At 42.3% G+C, this 17,059-nt stretch overlaps 19 non-coding genes across 19 annotated transcripts; all 19 read left to right on the forward strand.

Annotated features, from left to right (window-relative positions):
* The first annotated feature begins 110 nt into the window (after nucleotides 1-110).
* TRNAF-GAA (transfer RNA phenylalanine (anticodon GAA)) lies at nucleotides 111-183 on the forward strand. The gene has a single exon. It is a non-coding gene; the product is annotated as a tRNA-Phe (tRNA).
* Nucleotides 184-712: 529 nt separating this feature from the next.
* TRNAF-GAA (transfer RNA phenylalanine (anticodon GAA)) lies at nucleotides 713-785 on the forward strand. The gene has a single exon. It is a non-coding gene; the product is annotated as a tRNA-Phe (tRNA).
* Nucleotides 786-862: 77 nt separating this feature from the next.
* TRNAF-GAA (transfer RNA phenylalanine (anticodon GAA)) lies at nucleotides 863-935 on the forward strand. Its single transcript has one exon. It is a non-coding gene; the product is annotated as a tRNA-Phe (tRNA).
* Nucleotides 936-1,916: 981 nt separating this feature from the next.
* TRNAF-GAA (transfer RNA phenylalanine (anticodon GAA)) lies at nucleotides 1,917-1,989 on the forward strand. The gene has a single exon. It is a non-coding gene; the product is annotated as a tRNA-Phe (tRNA).
* Nucleotides 1,990-2,066: 77 nt separating this feature from the next.
* Nucleotides 2,067-2,139, forward strand: TRNAF-GAA (transfer RNA phenylalanine (anticodon GAA)). The gene has a single exon. It is a non-coding gene; the product is annotated as a tRNA-Phe (tRNA).
* Nucleotides 2,140-3,120: 981 nt separating this feature from the next.
* TRNAF-GAA (transfer RNA phenylalanine (anticodon GAA)) lies at nucleotides 3,121-3,193 on the forward strand. Its single transcript has one exon. It is a non-coding gene; the product is annotated as a tRNA-Phe (tRNA).
* Nucleotides 3,194-3,270: 77 nt separating this feature from the next.
* On the forward strand, nucleotides 3,271-3,343 carry TRNAF-GAA (transfer RNA phenylalanine (anticodon GAA)). Its single transcript has one exon. It is a non-coding gene; the product is annotated as a tRNA-Phe (tRNA).
* A 228-nt stretch (nucleotides 3,344-3,571) lies between these two features.
* TRNAF-GAA (transfer RNA phenylalanine (anticodon GAA)) lies at nucleotides 3,572-3,644 on the forward strand. Its single transcript has one exon. It is a non-coding gene; the product is annotated as a tRNA-Phe (tRNA).
* Nucleotides 3,645-5,224: 1,580 nt separating this feature from the next.
* Nucleotides 5,225-5,297, forward strand: TRNAF-GAA (transfer RNA phenylalanine (anticodon GAA)). Its single transcript has one exon. It is a non-coding gene; the product is annotated as a tRNA-Phe (tRNA).
* A 77-nt stretch (nucleotides 5,298-5,374) lies between these two features.
* Nucleotides 5,375-5,447, forward strand: TRNAF-GAA (transfer RNA phenylalanine (anticodon GAA)). The gene has a single exon. It is a non-coding gene; the product is annotated as a tRNA-Phe (tRNA).
* Nucleotides 5,448-5,675: 228 nt separating this feature from the next.
* TRNAF-GAA (transfer RNA phenylalanine (anticodon GAA)) lies at nucleotides 5,676-5,748 on the forward strand. Its single transcript has one exon. It is a non-coding gene; the product is annotated as a tRNA-Phe (tRNA).
* A 1,879-nt stretch (nucleotides 5,749-7,627) lies between these two features.
* On the forward strand, nucleotides 7,628-7,700 carry TRNAF-GAA (transfer RNA phenylalanine (anticodon GAA)). The gene has a single exon. It is a non-coding gene; the product is annotated as a tRNA-Phe (tRNA).
* Nucleotides 7,701-7,777: 77 nt separating this feature from the next.
* TRNAF-GAA (transfer RNA phenylalanine (anticodon GAA)) lies at nucleotides 7,778-7,850 on the forward strand. Its single transcript has one exon. It is a non-coding gene; the product is annotated as a tRNA-Phe (tRNA).
* Nucleotides 7,851-8,078: 228 nt separating this feature from the next.
* Nucleotides 8,079-8,151, forward strand: TRNAF-GAA (transfer RNA phenylalanine (anticodon GAA)). The gene has a single exon. It is a non-coding gene; the product is annotated as a tRNA-Phe (tRNA).
* Nucleotides 8,152-10,030: 1,879 nt separating this feature from the next.
* Nucleotides 10,031-10,103, forward strand: TRNAF-GAA (transfer RNA phenylalanine (anticodon GAA)). The gene has a single exon. It is a non-coding gene; the product is annotated as a tRNA-Phe (tRNA).
* Nucleotides 10,104-11,385: 1,282 nt separating this feature from the next.
* Nucleotides 11,386-11,458, forward strand: TRNAF-GAA (transfer RNA phenylalanine (anticodon GAA)). Its single transcript has one exon. It is a non-coding gene; the product is annotated as a tRNA-Phe (tRNA).
* A 980-nt stretch (nucleotides 11,459-12,438) lies between these two features.
* TRNAF-GAA (transfer RNA phenylalanine (anticodon GAA)) lies at nucleotides 12,439-12,511 on the forward strand. The gene has a single exon. It is a non-coding gene; the product is annotated as a tRNA-Phe (tRNA).
* Nucleotides 12,512-13,340: 829 nt separating this feature from the next.
* Nucleotides 13,341-13,413, forward strand: TRNAF-GAA (transfer RNA phenylalanine (anticodon GAA)). Its single transcript has one exon. It is a non-coding gene; the product is annotated as a tRNA-Phe (tRNA).
* Nucleotides 13,414-15,292: 1,879 nt separating this feature from the next.
* On the forward strand, nucleotides 15,293-15,365 carry TRNAF-GAA (transfer RNA phenylalanine (anticodon GAA)). The gene has a single exon. It is a non-coding gene; the product is annotated as a tRNA-Phe (tRNA).
* Nucleotides 15,366-17,059: the final 1,694 nt, after the last annotated feature.

Raw genomic sequence — 17,059 nt, forward strand, 5'->3', positions numbered from 1 at the left:
AAAGGTCCCTGGTTCGAGCCCGGGTTTCGGCAACAAGAAAGGCTTTTGGGTCGTATACATTCAAGTAAACTGTTTTCCTATGCAAAGTTTCCCTGGTTGCGTGAAAAAGAGCCGAAATAGCTCAGTTGGGAGAGCGTTAGACTGAAGATCTAAAGTTCCCTGGTTCGATCCCGGGTTTCGGCAATATGAAATCTCTTTGGATCGTGTATCTTAAAGTAAATTATTTCCAAATGAAAGTTTCCCTTGTTGCATGAAAAAGAGCCGAAATAGCTCAGTTGGGAGAGCGTTAGACTGAAGGTCTAAAGGTCCCTGGTTCGCTCCCGGGTTTCGGCAACAAGAAAGGGTTTTGGGTCGTATACATTAAAGTAAACTGTTTTCCTATGCAAAGTTTCCCTGGTTGCGTGAAAAAGAGCCGAAATAGCTCAGTTGGTAGAGCGTTAGACTGAAGACTTAAAGGTCCCTGGTTCGTTCCCGGGTTTCGGCAATATGAAATCTTTTTGGATCGTGTATCTAAAAGTAAATTATTTCCAAATGAAAGTTTCCCTGGGTGCATGAAAAAGAGCCGAAATAGCTCAGTTGGGAGAGCGTTAGACTGAAGACTTAAAGGTCCCTGGTTCGATCCCGGGTTTCGGCAATATGAAATCTTTTTGGATCGTGTATCTTAAAGTAATTTTTTTGCTTCAGTAAAGTTTCCCTGTTTGGACGAAAGAGAGCCGAAATAGCTCAGTTGGGAGAGCGTTAGACTGAACATCTAAAGGTCCCTGGTTCGATCCCGGGTTTCGGCAACAAGAAAGGCTTTTAGGTCGTATACATTAAAGTAAACTGTTTTCCTATACAAAGTTTCCCTGGTTGCGTGAAAAGAGCCGAAATAGCTCAGTTGGGAGAGCGTTAGACTGAAGATCTAAAGGTCCCTGGTTCGATCCCGGGTTTCGGCAATATGAAATCTTTTTGGATCGTGTATTTTAAAGTAAATTATTTGCTTCAGTAAAGTTTCCCTGTTTGCACGAAAGAGAGCCGAAATAGCTCATTTGGGAGAGCGTTGAACTGAAGATCTAAAGGTCCCTGGTTCGATGCCGGGTTTCGGCAACATGAAATCTTTTTGGATCGTGTATTTTAAAGTAAATTATTTCCAAAGGAAAGTTTCCCTGGTTGCATGAAAAAGAGCCGAAATAGCTCAGTTGGGAGAGCGTTAGACTGAAGATCTAAAGGTCCCTGGTTCGATCCCGGGTTACGGCAACAAGAAAGGCTTTTGGGTCGTATACAATAAAGTAAACTGTTTTCCTATGCCAAGTTTCCCTGGTTGCGTGAAAAAGAGCCGAAATAGCTCAGTTGGGAGAGCGTTAGACTGAAGACTTATAGGTCCCTGGTTCGTTCCCGGGTTTCGGCAATATGAGATCTTTTTGGATCGTGTACCTTAAAGTAAATTATTTCCAAATGAAAGTTTCCCTGGTTGCATGAAAAAGAGCCGAAATAGCTCAGTTTGGAGAGCGTTAGACTGAAGGTCTAAAGGTCCCTGGTTCGCTCCCGGGTTTCGGCAACAAGAAAGGGTTTTGGGTCGTATACATTAAAGTAAACTGTTTTCCTATGCAAAGTTTCCCTGGTTGCGTGAAAAAGAGCCGAAATAGCTCAGTTGGTAGAGCGTTAGACTGAAGACTTAAAGGTCCCTGGTTCGTTCCCGGGTTTCGGCAATATGAAATCTTTTTGGATCGTGTATCTAAAAGTAAATTATATCCAAATGAAAGTTTCCCTGGGTGCATGAAAAAGAGCCGAAATAGCTCAGTTGGGAGAGCGTTAGACTGAAGACTTAAAGGTCCCTGGTTCGATCCCGGGTTTCGGCAATATGAAATCTTTTTGGATCGTGTATCTTAAAGTAATTTTTTTGCTTCAGTAAAGTTTCCCTGTTTGGACGAAAGAGAGCCGAAATAGCTCAGTTGGGAGAGCGTTAGACTGAACATCTAAAGGTCCCTGGTTCGATCCCGGGTTTCGGCAACAAGAAAGGCTTTTAGGTCGTATACATTAAAGTAAACTGTTTTCCTATACAAAGTTTCCCTGGTTGCGTGAAAAGAGCCGAAATAGCTCAGTTGGGAGAGCGTTAGACTGAAGATCTAAAGGTCCCTGGTTCGATCCCGGGTTTCGGCAATATGAAATCTTTTTGGATCGTGTATTTTAAAGTAAATTATTTGCTTCAGTAAAGTTTCCCTGTTTGCACGAAAGAGAGCCGAAATAGCTCATTTGGGAGAGCGTTGAACTGAAGATCTAAAGGTCCCTGGTTCGATGCCGGGTTTCGGCAACATGAAATCTTTTTGGATCGTGTATTTTAAAGTAAATTATTTCCAAAGGAAAGTTTCCCTGGTTGCATGAAAAAGAGCCGAAATAGCTCAGTTGGGAGAGCGTTAGACTGAAGATCTAAAGGTCCCTGGTTCGATCCCGGGTTACGGCAACAAGAAAGGCTTTTGGGTCGTATACAATAACGTAAACTGTTTTCCTATGCCAAGTTTCCCTGGTTGCGTGAAAAAGAGCCGAAATAGCTCAGTTGGGAGAGCGTTAGACTGAAGACTTATAGGTCCCTGGTTCGTTCCCGGGTTTCGGCAATATGAGATCTTTTTGGATCGTGTATCTTAAAGTAAATTATTTCCAAATGAAAGTTTCCCTGGTTGCATGAAAAAGAGCCGAAATAGCTCAGTTTGGAGAGCGTTAGACTGAAGGTCTAAAGGTCCCTGGTTCGCTCCCGGGTTTCGGCAACAAGAAAGGGTTTTGGGTCGTATACATTAAAGTAAACTGTTTTCCTATGCAAAGTTTCCCTGGTTGCGTGAAAAAGAGCCGAAATAGCTCAGTTGGTAGAGCGTTAGACTGAAGACTTAAAGGTCCCTGGTTCGTTCCCGGGTTTCGGCAATATGAAATCTTTTTGGATCGTGTAACTAAAAGTAAATTATTTCCAAATGAAAGTTTCCCTGGGTGCATGAAAAAGAGCCGAAATAGCTCAGTTGGGAGAGCGTTAGACTGAAGACTTAAAGGTCCCTGGTTCGATCCCGGGTTTCGGCAATATGAAATCTTTTTGGATCGTGTATCTTAAAGTAATTTTTTTGCTTCAGTAAAGTTTCCCTGTTTGGACGAAAGAGAGCCGAAATAGCTCAGTTGGGAGAGCGTTAGACTGAACATCTAAAGGTCCCTGGTTCGATCCCGGGTTTCGGCAACAAGAAAGGCTTTTAGGTCGTATACATTAAAGTAAACTGTTTTCCTATACAAAGTTTCCCTGGTTGCGTGAAAAGAGCCGAAATAGCTCAGTTGGGAGAGCGTTAGACTGAAGATCTAAAGGTCCCTGGTTCGATCCCGGGTTTCGGCAATATGAAATCTTTTTGGATCGTGTATTTTAAAGTAAATTATTTGCTTCAGTAAAGTTTCCCTGTTTGCACGAAAGAGAGCCGAAATAGCTCATTTGGGAGAGCGTCGAACTGAAGATCTAAAGGTCCCTGGTTCGATGCCGGGTTTCGGCAACATGAAATCTTTTTGGATCGTGTATTTTAAAGTAAATTATTTCCAAAGGAAAGTTTCCCTGGTTGCATGAAAAAGAGCCGAAATAGCTCAGTTGGGAGAGCGTTAGACTGAAGATCTAAAGGTCCCTGGTTCGATCCCGGGTTTCGGCAATATGAAATCTTTTTGGATCGTGTATCTTAAAGTAAATTATTTGCTTCAGTAAAGTTTCCCTGTTTGCATGAAAGAGAGCCGAAATAGCTCAGTTGGGAGAGCATTAGACTGAAGATCTAAAGGTCCATGGTTCGATCCCGGGTTTCAGCAATATGAAATCTTTTTGGATCGTGTATCTTAAAGTAAATTATTTCCAAAGGAAAGTTTCCTGGTTGCTTGAAAAAGAGCCGAAATAGCTCAGTTGGGAGAGCGTTACACTGAAGTTCTAAAGGTCCCTGGTTCGAGCCCGGGTTTCGGCAACAAGAAAGGCTTTTGGGTCGTATACATTCAAGTAAACTGTTTTCCTATGCAAAGTTTCCCTGGTTGCGTGAAAAAGAGCCGAAATAGCTCAGTTGGGAGAGCGTTAGACTGAAGACTTAAAGGTCCATGGTTCGATCCCGGGTTTCGGCAATATGAAATCTTTTTGGATCGTGTATCTTAAAGTAAATTATTTCCAAAGGAAAGTTTCCTGGTTGCATGAAAAAGAGCCGAAATAGCTCAGTTGGGAGAGCGTTAGACTGAAGATCTAAAGGTCCGTGGTTCGATCGCGGGTTTCGGCAATATGAAATCTTTTTGGATCGTGTATCTTAAAGTAAATTATTTCCAAATGAAAGTTTCCCTGGTTGCATGAAAAACACCCGAAATAGCTCAGTTTGGTGAGCGTTAGACTGAAGATCTAAAGGTCCCTGGTTCGATCCCGGGTTACGGCAACAAGAAAGGCTTTTGGGTCGTATACAATAACGTAAACTGTTTTCCTATGCCAAGTTTCCCTGGTTGCGTGAAAAAGAGCCGAAATAGCTCAGTTGGGAGAGCGTTAGACTGAAGACTTATAGGTCCCTGGTTCGTTCCCGGGTTTCGGCAATATGAGATCTTTTTGGATCGTGTATCTTAAAGTAAATTATTTCCAAATGAAAGTTTCCCTGGTTGCATGAAAAAGAGCCGAAATAGCTCAGTTTGGAGAGCGTTAGACTGAAGATCTAAAGTTCCCTGGTTCGATCCCGGGTTTCGGCAATATGAAATCTCTTTGGATCGTGTATCTTAAAGTAAATTATTTCCAAATGAAAGTTTCCCTGGTTGCATGAAAAAGAGCCGAAATAGCTCAGTTTGGAGAGCGTTAGACTGAAGGTCTAAAGGTCCCTGGTTCGCTCCCGGGTTTCGGCAACAAGAAAGGGTTTTGGGTCGTATACATTAAAGTAAACTGTTTTCCTATGCAAAGTTTCCCTGGTTGCGTGAAAAAGAGCCGAAATAGCTCAGTTGGTAGAGCGTTAGACTGAAGACTTAAAGGTCCCTGGTTCGTTCCCGGGTTTCGGCAATATGAAATCTTTTTGGATCGTGTATCTAAAAGTAAATTATTTCCAAATGAAAGTTTCCCTGGGTGCATGAAAAAGAGCCGAAATAGCTCAGTTGGGAGAGCGTTAGACTGAAGACTTAAAGGTCCCTGGTTCGATCCCGGGTTTCGGCAATATGAAATCTTTTTGGATCGTGTATCTTAAAGTAATTTTTTTGCTTCAGTAAAGTTTCCCTGTTTGGACGAAGGAGAGCCGAAATAGCTCAGTTGGGAGAGCGTTAGACTGAACATCTAAAGGTCCCTGGTTCGATCCCGGGTTTCGGCAACAAGAAAGGCTTTTAGGTCGTATACATTAAAGTAAACTGTTTTCCTATACAAAGTTTCCCTGGTTGCGTGAAAAGAGCCGAAATAGCTCAGTTGGGAGAGCGTTAGACTGAAGATCTAAAGGTCCCTGGTTCGATCCCGGGTTTCGGCAATATGAAATCTTTTTGGATCGTGTATTTTAAAGTAAATTATTTGCTTCAGTAAAGTTTCCCTGTTTGCACGAAAGAGAGCCGAAATAGCTCATTTGGGAGAGCGTTGAACTGAAGATCTAAAGGTCCCTGGTTCGATGCCGAGTTTCAGCAACATGAAATCTTTTTGGATCGTGTATTTTAAAGTAAATTATTTCCAAAGGAAAGTTTCCCTGGTTGCATGAAAAAGAGCCGAAATAGCTCAGTTGGGAGAGCGTTAGACTGAAGATCTAAAGGTCCCTGGTTCGATTCCGGGTTTCGGCAATATGAAATCTTTTTGGATCGTGTATCTTAAAGTAAATTATTTGCTTCAGTAAAGTTTCCCTGTTTGCATGAAAGAGAGCCGAAATAGCTCAGTTGGGAGAGCGTTAGACTGAAGATCTAAAGGTCCATGGTTCGATCCCGGGTTTCAGCAATATTAAATCTTTTTGGATCGTGTATCTTAAAGTAAATTATTTCCAAAGGAAAGTTTCCTGGTTGCATGAAAAAGAGCAGAAATAGCTCAGTTGGGAGAGCGTTACACTGAAGTTCTAAAGGTCCCTGGTTCGAGCCCGGGTTTCGGCAACAAGAAAGGCTTTTGGGTCGTATACATTCAAGTAAACTGTTTTCCTATGCAAAGTCTCTGGTTGCGTGAAAAAGAGCCGAAATAGCTCAGTTGGGAGAGCGTTAGACTGAAGACTTAAAGGTCCATGGTTCGATCCCGGGTTTCGGCAATATGAAATCTTTTTGGATCGTGTATCTTAAAGTAAATTATTTCCAAAGGAAAGTTTCCTGGTTGCATGAAAAAGTGCCGAAATAGCTCAGTTGGGAGAGCGTTAGACTGAAGATCTAAAGGTCCGTGGTTCGATCGCGGGTTTCGGCAATATAAAATCTTTTTGGATCGTGTATCTTAAAGTAAATTATTTCCAAATGAAAGTTTCCCTGGTTGCATGAAAAACACCCGAAATAGCTCAGTTTGGTGAGCGTTAGACTGAAGATCAAAAGGTCCCTGGTTCGATCCCGGGTTACGGCAACAAGAAAGGCTTTTGGGTCGTATACAATAACGTAAACTGTTTTCCTATGCCAAGTTTCCCTGGTTGCGTGAAAAAGAGCCGAAATAGCTCAGTTGGGAGAGCGTTAGACTGAAGACTTATAGGTCCCTGGTTCGTTCCCGGGTTTCGGCAATATGAGATCTTTTTTGATCGTGTATCTTAAAGTAAATTATTTCCAAATGAAAGTTTCCCTGGTTGCATGAAAAAGAGCCGAAATAGCTCAGTTTGGAGAGCGTTAGACTGAAGATCTAAAGTTCCCTGGTTCGATCCCGGGTTTCGGCAATATGAAATCTCTTTGGATCGTGTATCTTAAAGTAAATTATTTCCAAATGAAAGTTTCCCTTGTTGCATGAAAAACACCCGAAATAGCTCAGTTTGGTGAGCGTTAGACTGAAGATCTAAAGGTCCCTGGTTCGATCCCGGGTTACGGCAACAAGAAAGGCTTTTGGGTCGTATACAATAACGTAAACTGTTTTCCTATGCCAAGTTTCCCTGGTTGCGTGAAAAAGAGCCGAAATAGCTCAGTTGGGAGAGCGTTAGACTGAAGACTTATAGGTCCCTGGTTCGTTCCCGGGTTTCGGCAATATGAGATCTTTTTGGATCGTGTATCTTAAAGTAAATTATTTCCAAATGAAAGTTTCCCTGGTTGCATGAAAAAGAGCCGAAATAGCTTAGTTTGGAGAGCGTTAGACTGAAGATCTAAAGGTCCTTGGTTCGATCCCGGGTTACGGCAACAAGAAAGGCTTTTGGGTCGTATACATTAAAGTAAACTGTTTTCCTATGCAAAGTTTCCCTGGTTGCGTGAAAAAGAGCCGAAATAGCTCAGTTGGGAGAGCGTTAGACTGAAGACTTAAAGGTCCCTGGTTCTTCCCGGGTTTCGGCAATATGAAATCTTTTTGGATCGTGTATCTTAAAGTAAATTATTTGCTTCAGTAAAGTTTCCCTGTTTGCATGAAAGAGAGCCAAAATAGCTCAGATGGGAGAGCGTTAGACTGAAGATCTAAAGGTCCCTGGTTCGATCCCGGGTTTCGGCAATATGAAATCTTTTTGGATCGTGTATCTTAAAGTAATTTTTTTGCTTCAGTAAAGTTTCCCTGTTTGGACGAAGGAGAGCCGAAATAGCTCAGTTGGGAGAGCGTTAGACTGAACATCTAAAGGTCCCTGGTTCGATCCCGGGTTTCGGCAACAAGAAAGGCTTTTAGGTCGTATACATTAAAGTAAACTGTTTTCCTATACAAAGTTTCCCTGGTTGCGTGAAAAGAGCCGAAATAGCTCAGTTGGGAGAGCGTTAGACTGAAGATCTAAAGGTCCCTGGTTCGATCCCGGGTTTCGGCAATATGAAATCTTTTTGGATCGTGTATTTTAAAGTAAATTATTTGCTTCAGTAAAGTTTCCCTGTTTGCACGAAAGAGAGCCGAAATAGCTCATTTGGGAGAGCGTTGAACTGAAGATCTAAAGGTCCCTGGTTCGATGCCGAGTTTCAGCAACATGAAATCTTTTTGGATCGTGTATTTTAAAGTAAATTATTTCCAAAGGAAAGTTTCCCTGGTTGCATGAAAAAGAGCCGAAATAGCTCAGTTGGGAGAGCGTTAGACTGAAGATCTAAAGGTCCCTGGTTCGATTCCGGGTTTCGGCAATATGAAATCTTTTTGGATCGTGTATCTTAAAGTAAATTATTTGCTTCAGTAAAGTTTCCCTGTTTGCATGAAAGAGAGCCGAAATAGCTCAGTTGGGAGAGCGTTAGACTGAAGATCTAAAGGTCCATGGTTCGATCCCGGGTTTCAGCAATATTAAATCTTTTTGGATCGTGTATCTTAAAGTAAATTATTTCCAAAGGAAAGTTTCCTGGTTGCATGAAAAAGAGCAGAAATAGCTCAGTTGGGAGAGCGTTACACTGAAGTTCTAAAGGTCCCTGGTTCGAGCCCGGGTTTCGGCAACAAGAAAGGCTTTTGGGTCGTATACATTCAAGTAAACTGTTTTCCTATGCAAAGTCTCTGGTTGTGTGAAAAAGAGCCGAAATAGCTCAGTTGGGAGAGCGTTAGACTGAAGACTTAAAGGTCCATGGTTCGATCCCGGGTTTCGGCAATATGAAATCTTTTTGGATCGTGTATCTTAAAGTAAATTATTTCCAAAGGAAAGTTTCCTGGTTGCATGAAAAAGTGCCGAAATAGCTCAGTTGGGAGAGCGTTAGACTGAAGATCTAAAGGTCCGTGGTTCGATCGCGGGTTTCGGCAATATAAAATCTTTTTGGATCGTGTATCTTAAAGTAAATTATTTCCAAATGAAAGTTTCCCTGGTTGCATGAAAAACACCCGAAATAGCTCAGTTTGGTGAGCGTTAGACTGAAGATCAAAAGGTCCCTGGTTCGATCCCGGGTTACGGCAACAAGAAAGGCTTTTGGGTCGTATACAATAACGTAAACTGTTTTCCTATGCCAAGTTTCCCTGGTTGCGTGAAAAAGAGCCGAAATAGCTCAGTTGGGAGAGCGTTAGACTGAAGACTTATAGGTCCCTGGTTCGTTCCCGGGTTTCGGCAATATGAGATCTTTTTTGATCGTGTATCTTAAAGTAAATTATTTCCAAATGAAAGTTTCCCTGGTTGCATGAAAAAGAGCCGAAATAGCTCAGTTTGGAGAGCGTTAGACTGAAGATCTAAAGTTCCCTGGTTCGATCCCGGGTTTCGGCAATATGAAATCTCTTTGGATCGTGTATCTTAAAGTAAATTATTTCCAAATGAAAGTTTCCCTTGTTGCATGAAAAACACCCGAAATAGCTCAGTTTGGTGAGCGTTAGACTGAAGATCTAAAGGTCCCTGGTTCGATCCCGGGTTACGGCAACAAGAAAGGCTTTTGGGTCGTATACAATAACGTAAACTGTTTTCCTATGCCAAGTTTCCCTGGTTGCGTGAAAAAGAGCCGAAATAGCTCAGTTGGGAGAGCGTTAGACTGAAGACTTATAGGTCCCTGGTTCGTTCCCGGGTTTCGGCAATATGAGATCTTTTTGGATCGTGTATCTTAAAGTAAATTATTTCCAAATGAAAGTTTCCCTGGTTGCATGAAAAAGAGCCGAAATAGCTTAGTTTGGAGAGCGTTAGACTGAAGATCTAAAGGTCCTTGGTTCGATCCCGGGTTACGGCAACAAGAAAGGCTTTTGGGTCGTATACATTAAAGTAAACTGTTTTCCTATGCAAAGTTTCCCTGGTTGCGTGAAAAAGAGCCGAAATAGCTCAGTTGGGAGAGCGTTAGACTGAAGACTTAAAGGTCCCTGGTTCTTCCCGGGTTTCGGCAATATGAAATCTTTTTGGATCGTGTATCTTAAAGTAAATTATTTGCTTCAGTAAAGTTTCCCTGTTTGCATGAAAGAGAGCCAAAATAGCTCAGATGGGAGAGCGTTAGACTGAAGATCTAAAGGTCCCTGTTTCGATTCCGGGTTTCGGCAACACGAGTGGTTTTTGGGTAGTATATCTTTAAGTAAATTATTTGCTTCAGTAAAGTTTCCCTGTTTGCATGAAAGAGAGCCGAAATAGCTCAGTTGGGAGAGCGTTAGACTGAAGATCTAAAGGTCCCTGGTTCAATCCCGGGTTTCGGCAACAAGAAAGGCTTTTGGGTAGTGTACATTAAAGTAAACTGTTTTCCTATGCAAAGTTTCCCTAGTTGCAGGAAAAAGAGCCGAAATATCTCAGTTGGAAGAGCGTTAGACTGAAGATCTAAAGGTCCCTGGTTCGATCCCGGGTTTCGGGAACAAGAAAGGCTTTTGGGTCGTATACATTAAAGTAAACTGTTTTCCTATGCCAAGTTTCCCTGGTTGCGTGAAAAAGAGCCGAAATAGCTCAGTTGGGAGAGCGTTAGACTGAAGACTTATAGGTCCCTGGTTCGTTCCCGGGTTTCGGCAATATGAGATCTTTTTTGATCGTGTATCTTAAAGTAAATTATTTCCAAATGAAAGTTTCCCTGGTTGCATGAAAAAGAGCCGAAATAGCTCAGTTTGGAGAGCGTTAGACTGAAGATCTAAAGTTCCCTGGTTCGATCCCGGGTTTCGGCAATATGAAATCTCTTTGGATCGTGTATCTTAAAGTAAATTATTTCCAAATGAAAGTTTCCCTTGTTGCATGAAAAACACCCGAAATAGCTCAGTTTGGTGAGCGTTAGACTGAAGATCTAAAGGTCCCTGGTTCGATCCCGGGTTACGGCAACAAGAAAGGCTTTTGGGTCGTATACAATAACGTAAACTGTTTTCCTATGCCAAGTTTCCCTGGTTGCGTGAAAAAGAGCCGAAATAGCTCAGTTGGGAGAGCGTTAGACTGAAGACTTATAGGTCCCTGGTTCGTTCCCGGGTTTCGGCAATATGAGATCTTTTTGGATCGTGTATCTTAAAGTAAATTATTTCCAAATGAAAGTTTCCCTGGTTGCATGAAAAAGAGCCGAAATAGCTTAGTTTGGAGAGCGTTAGACTGAAGATCTAAAGGTCCTTGGTTCGATCCCGGGTTACGGCAACAAGAAAGGCTTTTGGGTCGTATACATTAAATTAAACTGTTTTCCTATGCAAAGTTTCCCTGGTTGCGTGAAAAAGAGCCGAAATAGCTCAGTTGGGAGAGCGTTAGACTGAAGACTTAAAGGTCCCTGGTTCTTCCCGGGTTTCGGCAATATGAAATCTTTTTGGATCGTGTATCTTAAAGTAAATTATTTGCTTCAGTAAAGTTTCCCTGTTTGCATGAAAGAGAGCCAAAATAGCTCAGATGGGAGAGCGTTAGACTGAAGATCTAAAGGTCCCTGTTTCGATTCCGGGTTTCGGCAACACGAGTGGTTTTTGGGTAGTATATCTTTAAGTAAATTATTTGCTTCAGTAAAGTTTCCCTGTTTGCATGAAAGAGAGCCGAAATAGCTCAGTTGGGAGAGCGTTAGACTGAAGATCTAAAGGTCCCTGGTTCAATCCCGGGTTTCGGCAACAAGAAAGGCTTTTGGGTCGTGTACATTAAAGTAAACTGTTTTCCTATGCAAAGTTTCCCTAGTTGCAGGAAAAAGAGCCGAAATATCTCAGTTGGAAGAGCGTTAGACTGAAGATCTAAAGGTCCCTGGTTCGATCCCGGGTTTCGGGAACAAGAAAGGCTTTTGGGTCGTATACATTAAAGTAAACTGTTTTCCTATGCAAAGTTTCCCTGGTTGCGTGAAAAAGAGCCGAAATAGCTCAGTTGGGAGAGCGTTAGACTGAAGATCTAAAGGTCCCTGGTTCGGTCCCGGTTTCGGCAATATGAAATCTTTTTGGGTCGTGTATCTTAAAGTAAATTATTTCCAAAGGAAAGTTTCCCTGGTTGCATGAACAAGACCCGAAATAGCTCAGTTGGGAGAGCGTTAGACTGAAGTTCTAAAGGTCCCTGGTTCGAGCCCGGGTTTCGGCAACAAGAAAGGCTTTTGGGTCGTATACATTCAAGTAAACTGTTTTCCTATGCAAAGTTTCCCTGGTTGCGTGAAAAAGAGCCGAAATAGCTCAGTTGGGAGAGCGTTAGACTGAAGATCTAAAGGTCCCTGGTTCGGTCCCGGGTTTCGGCAATATGAAATCTTTTTGGGTCGTGTATCTTAAAGTAAATTATTTCCAATGGAACGTTTCCCTGGTTGCATGAACAAGACCCGAAATAGCTCAGTTGGGAGAGCGTTAGACTGAAGTTCTAAAGGTCCCTGGTTCGAGCCCGGGTTTCGGCAACAAGAAAGGCTTTTGGGTCGTATACATTCAAGTAAACTGTTTTCCTATGCAAAGTTTCCCTGGTTGCGTGAAAAAGAGCCGAAATAGCTCAGTTGGTAGAGCGTTAGACTGAAGACTTAAAGGTCCCTGGTTCGTTCCCGGGTTTCGGCAATATGAAATCTTTTTGGATCGTGTATCTAAAAGTAAATTATTTCCAAATGAAAGTTTCCCTGGGTGCATGAAAAAGAGCCGAAATAGCTCAGTTGGGAGAGCGTTAGACTGAAGATCTAAAGTTCCCTGGTTCGATCCCGGGTTTCGGCAATATGAAATCTCTTTGGATCGTGTATCTTAAAGTAAATTATTTCCAAATGAAAGTTTCCCTTGTTGCATGAAAAAGAGCCGAAATAGCTCAGTTGGGAGAGCGTTAGACTGAAGGTCTAAAGGTCCCTGGTTCGCTCCCGGGTTTCGGCAACAAGAAAGGGTTTTGGGTCGTATACATTAAAGTAAACTGTTTTCCTATGCAAAGTTTCCCTGGTTGCGTGAAAAAGAGCCGAAATAGCTCAGTTGGTAGAGCGTTAGACTGAAGACTTAAAGGTCCCTGGTTCGTTCCCGGGTTTCGGCAATATGAAATGTTTTTGGATCGTGTATCTAAAAGTAAATTATTTCCAAATGAAAGTTTCCCTGGGTGCATGAAAAAGAGCCGAAATAGCTCAGTTGGGAGAGCGTTAGACTGAAGACTTAAAGGTCCCTGGTTCGATCCCGGGTTTCGGCAATATGAAATCTTTTTGGATCGTGTATCTTAAAGTAAATTTTTTGCTTCAGTAAAGTTTCCCTGTTTGGACGAAAGAGAGCCGAAATAGCTCAGTTGGGAGAGCGTTAGACTGAACATCTATAGGTCCCTGGTTCGATCCCGGGTTTCGGCAACAAGAAAGGCTTTTAGGTCGTATACATTAAAGTAAACTGTTTTCCTATACAAAGTTTCCCTGGTTGCGTGAAAAGAGCCGAAATAGCTCAGTTGGGAGAGCGTTGAACTGAAGATCTAAAGGTCCCTGGTTCGATGCCGGGTTTCGGCAACATGAAATCTTTTTGGATCGTGTATTTTAAAGTAAATTATTTCCAAAGGAAAGTTTCCCTGGTTGCATGAAAAAGAGCCGAAATAGCTCAGTTGGGAGAGCGTTAGACTGAAGATCTAAAGGTCCCTGGTTCGATTCCGGGTTTCGGCAATATGAAATCTTTTTGGATCGTGTATCTTAAAGTAAATTATTTGCTTCAGTAAAGTTTCCCTGTTTGCATGAAAGAGAGCCGAAATAGCTCAGTTGGGAGAGCGTTAGACTGAAGATCTAAAGGTCCATGGTTCGATCCCGGGTTTCAGCAATATGAAATCTTTTTGGATCGTGTATCTTAAAGTAAATTATTTCCAAAGGAAAGTTTCCTGGTTGCATGAAAAAGAGCCGAAATAGCTCAGTTGGGAGAGCGTTACACTGAAGTTCTAAAGGTCCCTGGTTCGAGCCCGGGTTTCGGCAACAAGAAAGGCTTTTGGGTCGTATACATTCAAGTAAACTGTTTTCCTATGCAAAGTCTCTGGTTGCGTGAAAAAGAGCCGAAATAGCTCAGTTGGGAGAGCGTTAGACTGAAGACTTAAAGGTCCATGGTTCGATCCCGGGTTTCGGCAATATGAAATCTTTTTGGATCGTGTATCTTAAAGTAAATTATTTCCAAAGGAAAGTTTCCTGGTTGCATGAAAAAGTGCCGAAATAGCTCAGTTGGGAGAGCGTTAGACTGAAGATCTAAAGGTCCGTGGTTCGATCGCGGGTTTCGGCAATATAAAATCTTTTTGGATCGTGTATCTTAAAGTAAATTATTTCCAAATGAAAGTTTCCCTGGTTGCATGAAAAACACCCGAAATAGCTCAGTTTGGTGAGCGTTAGACTGAAGATCAAAAGGTCCCTGGTTCGATCCCGGGTTACGGCAACAAGAAAGGCTTTTGGGTCGTATACAATAACGTAAACTGTTTTCCTATGCCAAGTTTCCCTGGTTGCGTGAAAAAGAGCCGAAATAGCTCAGTTGGGAGAGCGTTAGACTGAAGACTTATAGGTCCCTGGTTCGTTCCCGGGTTTCTTCAATATGAGATCTTTTTTGATCGTGTATCTTAAAGTAAATTATTTCCAAATGAAAGTTTCCCTGGTTGCATGAAAAAGAGCCGAAATAGCTCAGTTTGGAGAGCGTTAGACTGAAGATCTAAAGTTCCCTGGTTCGATCCCGGGTTTCGGCAATATGAAATCTCTTTGGATCGTGTATCTTAAAGTAAATTATTTCCAAATGAAAGTTTCCCTTGTTGCATGAAAAACACCCGAAATAGCTCAGTTTGGTGAGCGTTAGACTGAAGATCTAAAGGTCCCTGGTTCGATCCCGGGTTACGGCAACAAGAAAGGCTTTTGGGTCGTATACAATAACGTAAACTGTTTTCCTATGCCAAGTTTCCCTGGTTGCGTGAAAAAGAGCCGAAATAGCTCAGTTGGGAGAGCGTTAGACTGAAGACTTATAGGTCCCTGGTTCGTTCCCGGGTTTCGGCAATATGAGATCTTTTTGGATCGTGTATCTTAAAGTAAATTATTTCCAAATGAAAGTTTCCCTGGTTGCATGAAAAAGAGCCGAAATAGCTTAGTTTGGAGAGCGTTAGACTGAAGATCTAAAGGTCCTTGGTTCGATCCCGGGTTACGGCAACAAGAAAGGCTTTTGGGTCGTATACATTAAAGTAAACTGTTTTCCTATGCAAAGTTTCCCTGGTTGCGTGAAAAAGAGCCGAAATAGCTCAGTTGGGAGAGCGTTAGACTGAAGACTTAAAGGTCCCTGGTTCTTCCCGGGTTTCGGCAATATGAAATCTTTTTGGATCGTGTATCTTAAAGTAAATTATTTGCTTCAGTAAAGTTTCCCTGTTTGCATGAAAGAGAGCCAAAATAGCTCAGATGGGAGAGCGTTAGACTGAAGATCTAAAGGTCCCTGTTTCGATTCCGGGTTTCGGCAACACGAGTGGTTTTTGGGTAGTATATCTTTAAGTAAATTATTTGCTTCAGTAAAGTTTCCCTGTTTGCATGAAAGAGAGCCGAAATAGCTCAGTTGGGAGAGCGTTAGACTGAAGATCTAAAGGTCCCTGGTTCAATCCCGGGTTTCGGCAACAAGAAAGGCTTTTGGGTCGTGTACATTAAAGTAAACTGTTTTCCTATGCAAAGTTTCCCTAGTTGCAGGAAAAAGAGCCGAAATATCTCAGTTGGAAGAGCGTTAGACTGAAGATCTAAAGGTCCCTGGTTCGATCCCGGGTTTCGGGAACAAGAAAGGCTTTTGGGTCGTATACATTAAAGTAAACTGTTTTCCTATGCAAAGTTTCCCTGGTTGCGTGAAAAAGAGCCGAAATAGCTCAGTTGGGAGAGCGTTAGACTGAAGATCTAAAGGTCCCTGGTTCGGTCCCGGTTTCGGCAATATGAAATCTTTTTGGGTCGTGTATCTTAAAGTAAATTATTTCCAAAGGAAAGTTTCCCTGGTTGCATGAACAAGACCCGAAATAGCTCAGTTGGGAGAGCGTTAGACTGAAGTTCTAAAGGTCCCTGGTTCGAGCCCGGGTTTCGGCAACAAGAAAGGCTTTTGGGTCGTATACATTCAAGTAAACTGTTTTTCTATGCAAAGTTTCCCTGGTTGCGTGAAAAAGAGCCGAAATAGCTCAGTTGGGAGAGCGTTAGACTGAAGATCTAAAGGTCCCTGGTTCGGTCCCGGGTTTCGGCAATATGAAATCTTTTTGGGTCGTGTATCTTAAAGTAAATTATTTCCAAAGGAACGTTTCCCTGGTTGCATGAACAAGACCCGAAATAGCTCAGTTGGGAGAGCGTTAGACTGAAGTTCTAAAGGTCCCTGGTTCGAGCCCGGGTTTCGGCAACAAGAAAGGCTTTTGGGTCGTATACATTCAAGTAAACTGTTTTCCTATGCAAAGTTTCCCTGGTTGCGTGAAAAAGAGCCGAAATAGCTCAGTTGGGAGAGCGTTAGACTGAAGACTTATAGGTCCCTGGTTCGTTCCCGGGTTTCGGCAATATGAGATCTTTTTTGATCGTGTATCTTAAAGTAAATTATTTCCAAATGAAAGTTTCCTTGGTTGCATGAAAAAGAGCCGAAATAGCTCAGTTTGGAGAGCGTTAGACTGAAGATCTAAAGTTCCCTGGTTCGATCCCGGGTTTCGGCAATATGAAATCTCTTTGGATCGTGTATCTTAAAGTAAATTATTTCCAAATGAAAGTTTCCCTTGTTGCATGAAAAACACCCGAAATAGCTCAGTTTGGTGAGCGTTAGACTGAAGATCTAAAGGTCCCTGGTTCGATCCCGGGTTACGGCAACAAGAAAGGCTTTTGGGTCGTATACAATAACGTAAACTGTTTTCCTATGCCAAGTTTCCCTGGTTGCGTGAAAAAGAGCCGAAATAGCTCAGTTGGGAGAGCGTTAGACTGAAGACTTATAGGTCCCTGGTTCGTTCCCGGGTTTCGGCAATATGAGATCTTTTTGGATCGTGTATCTTAAAGTAAATTATTTCCAAATGAAAGTTTCCCTGGTTGCATGAAAAAGAGCCGAAATAGCTTAGTTTGGAGAGCGTTAGACTGAAGATCTAAAGGTCCTTGGTTCGATCCCGGGTTACGGCAACAAGAAAGGCTTTTGGGTCGTATACATTAAAGTAAACTGTTTTCCTATGCAAAGTTTCCCTGGTTGCGTGAAAAAGAGCCGAAATAGCTCAGTTGGGAGAGCGTTAGACTGAAGACTTAAAGGTCCCTGGTTCTTCCCGGGTTTCGGCAATATGAAATCTTTTTGGATCGTGTATCTTAAAGTAAATTA

This window comes from Phalangium opilio, unplaced genomic scaffold (assembly GCF_054372755.1).
Source record: "Phalangium opilio isolate 3A_F unplaced genomic scaffold, DU_Popi_V2 ptg000500l_1, whole genome shotgun sequence".
Lineage (NCBI taxonomy): Eukaryota > Metazoa > Arthropoda > Arachnida > Opiliones > Phalangiidae > Phalangium > Phalangium opilio.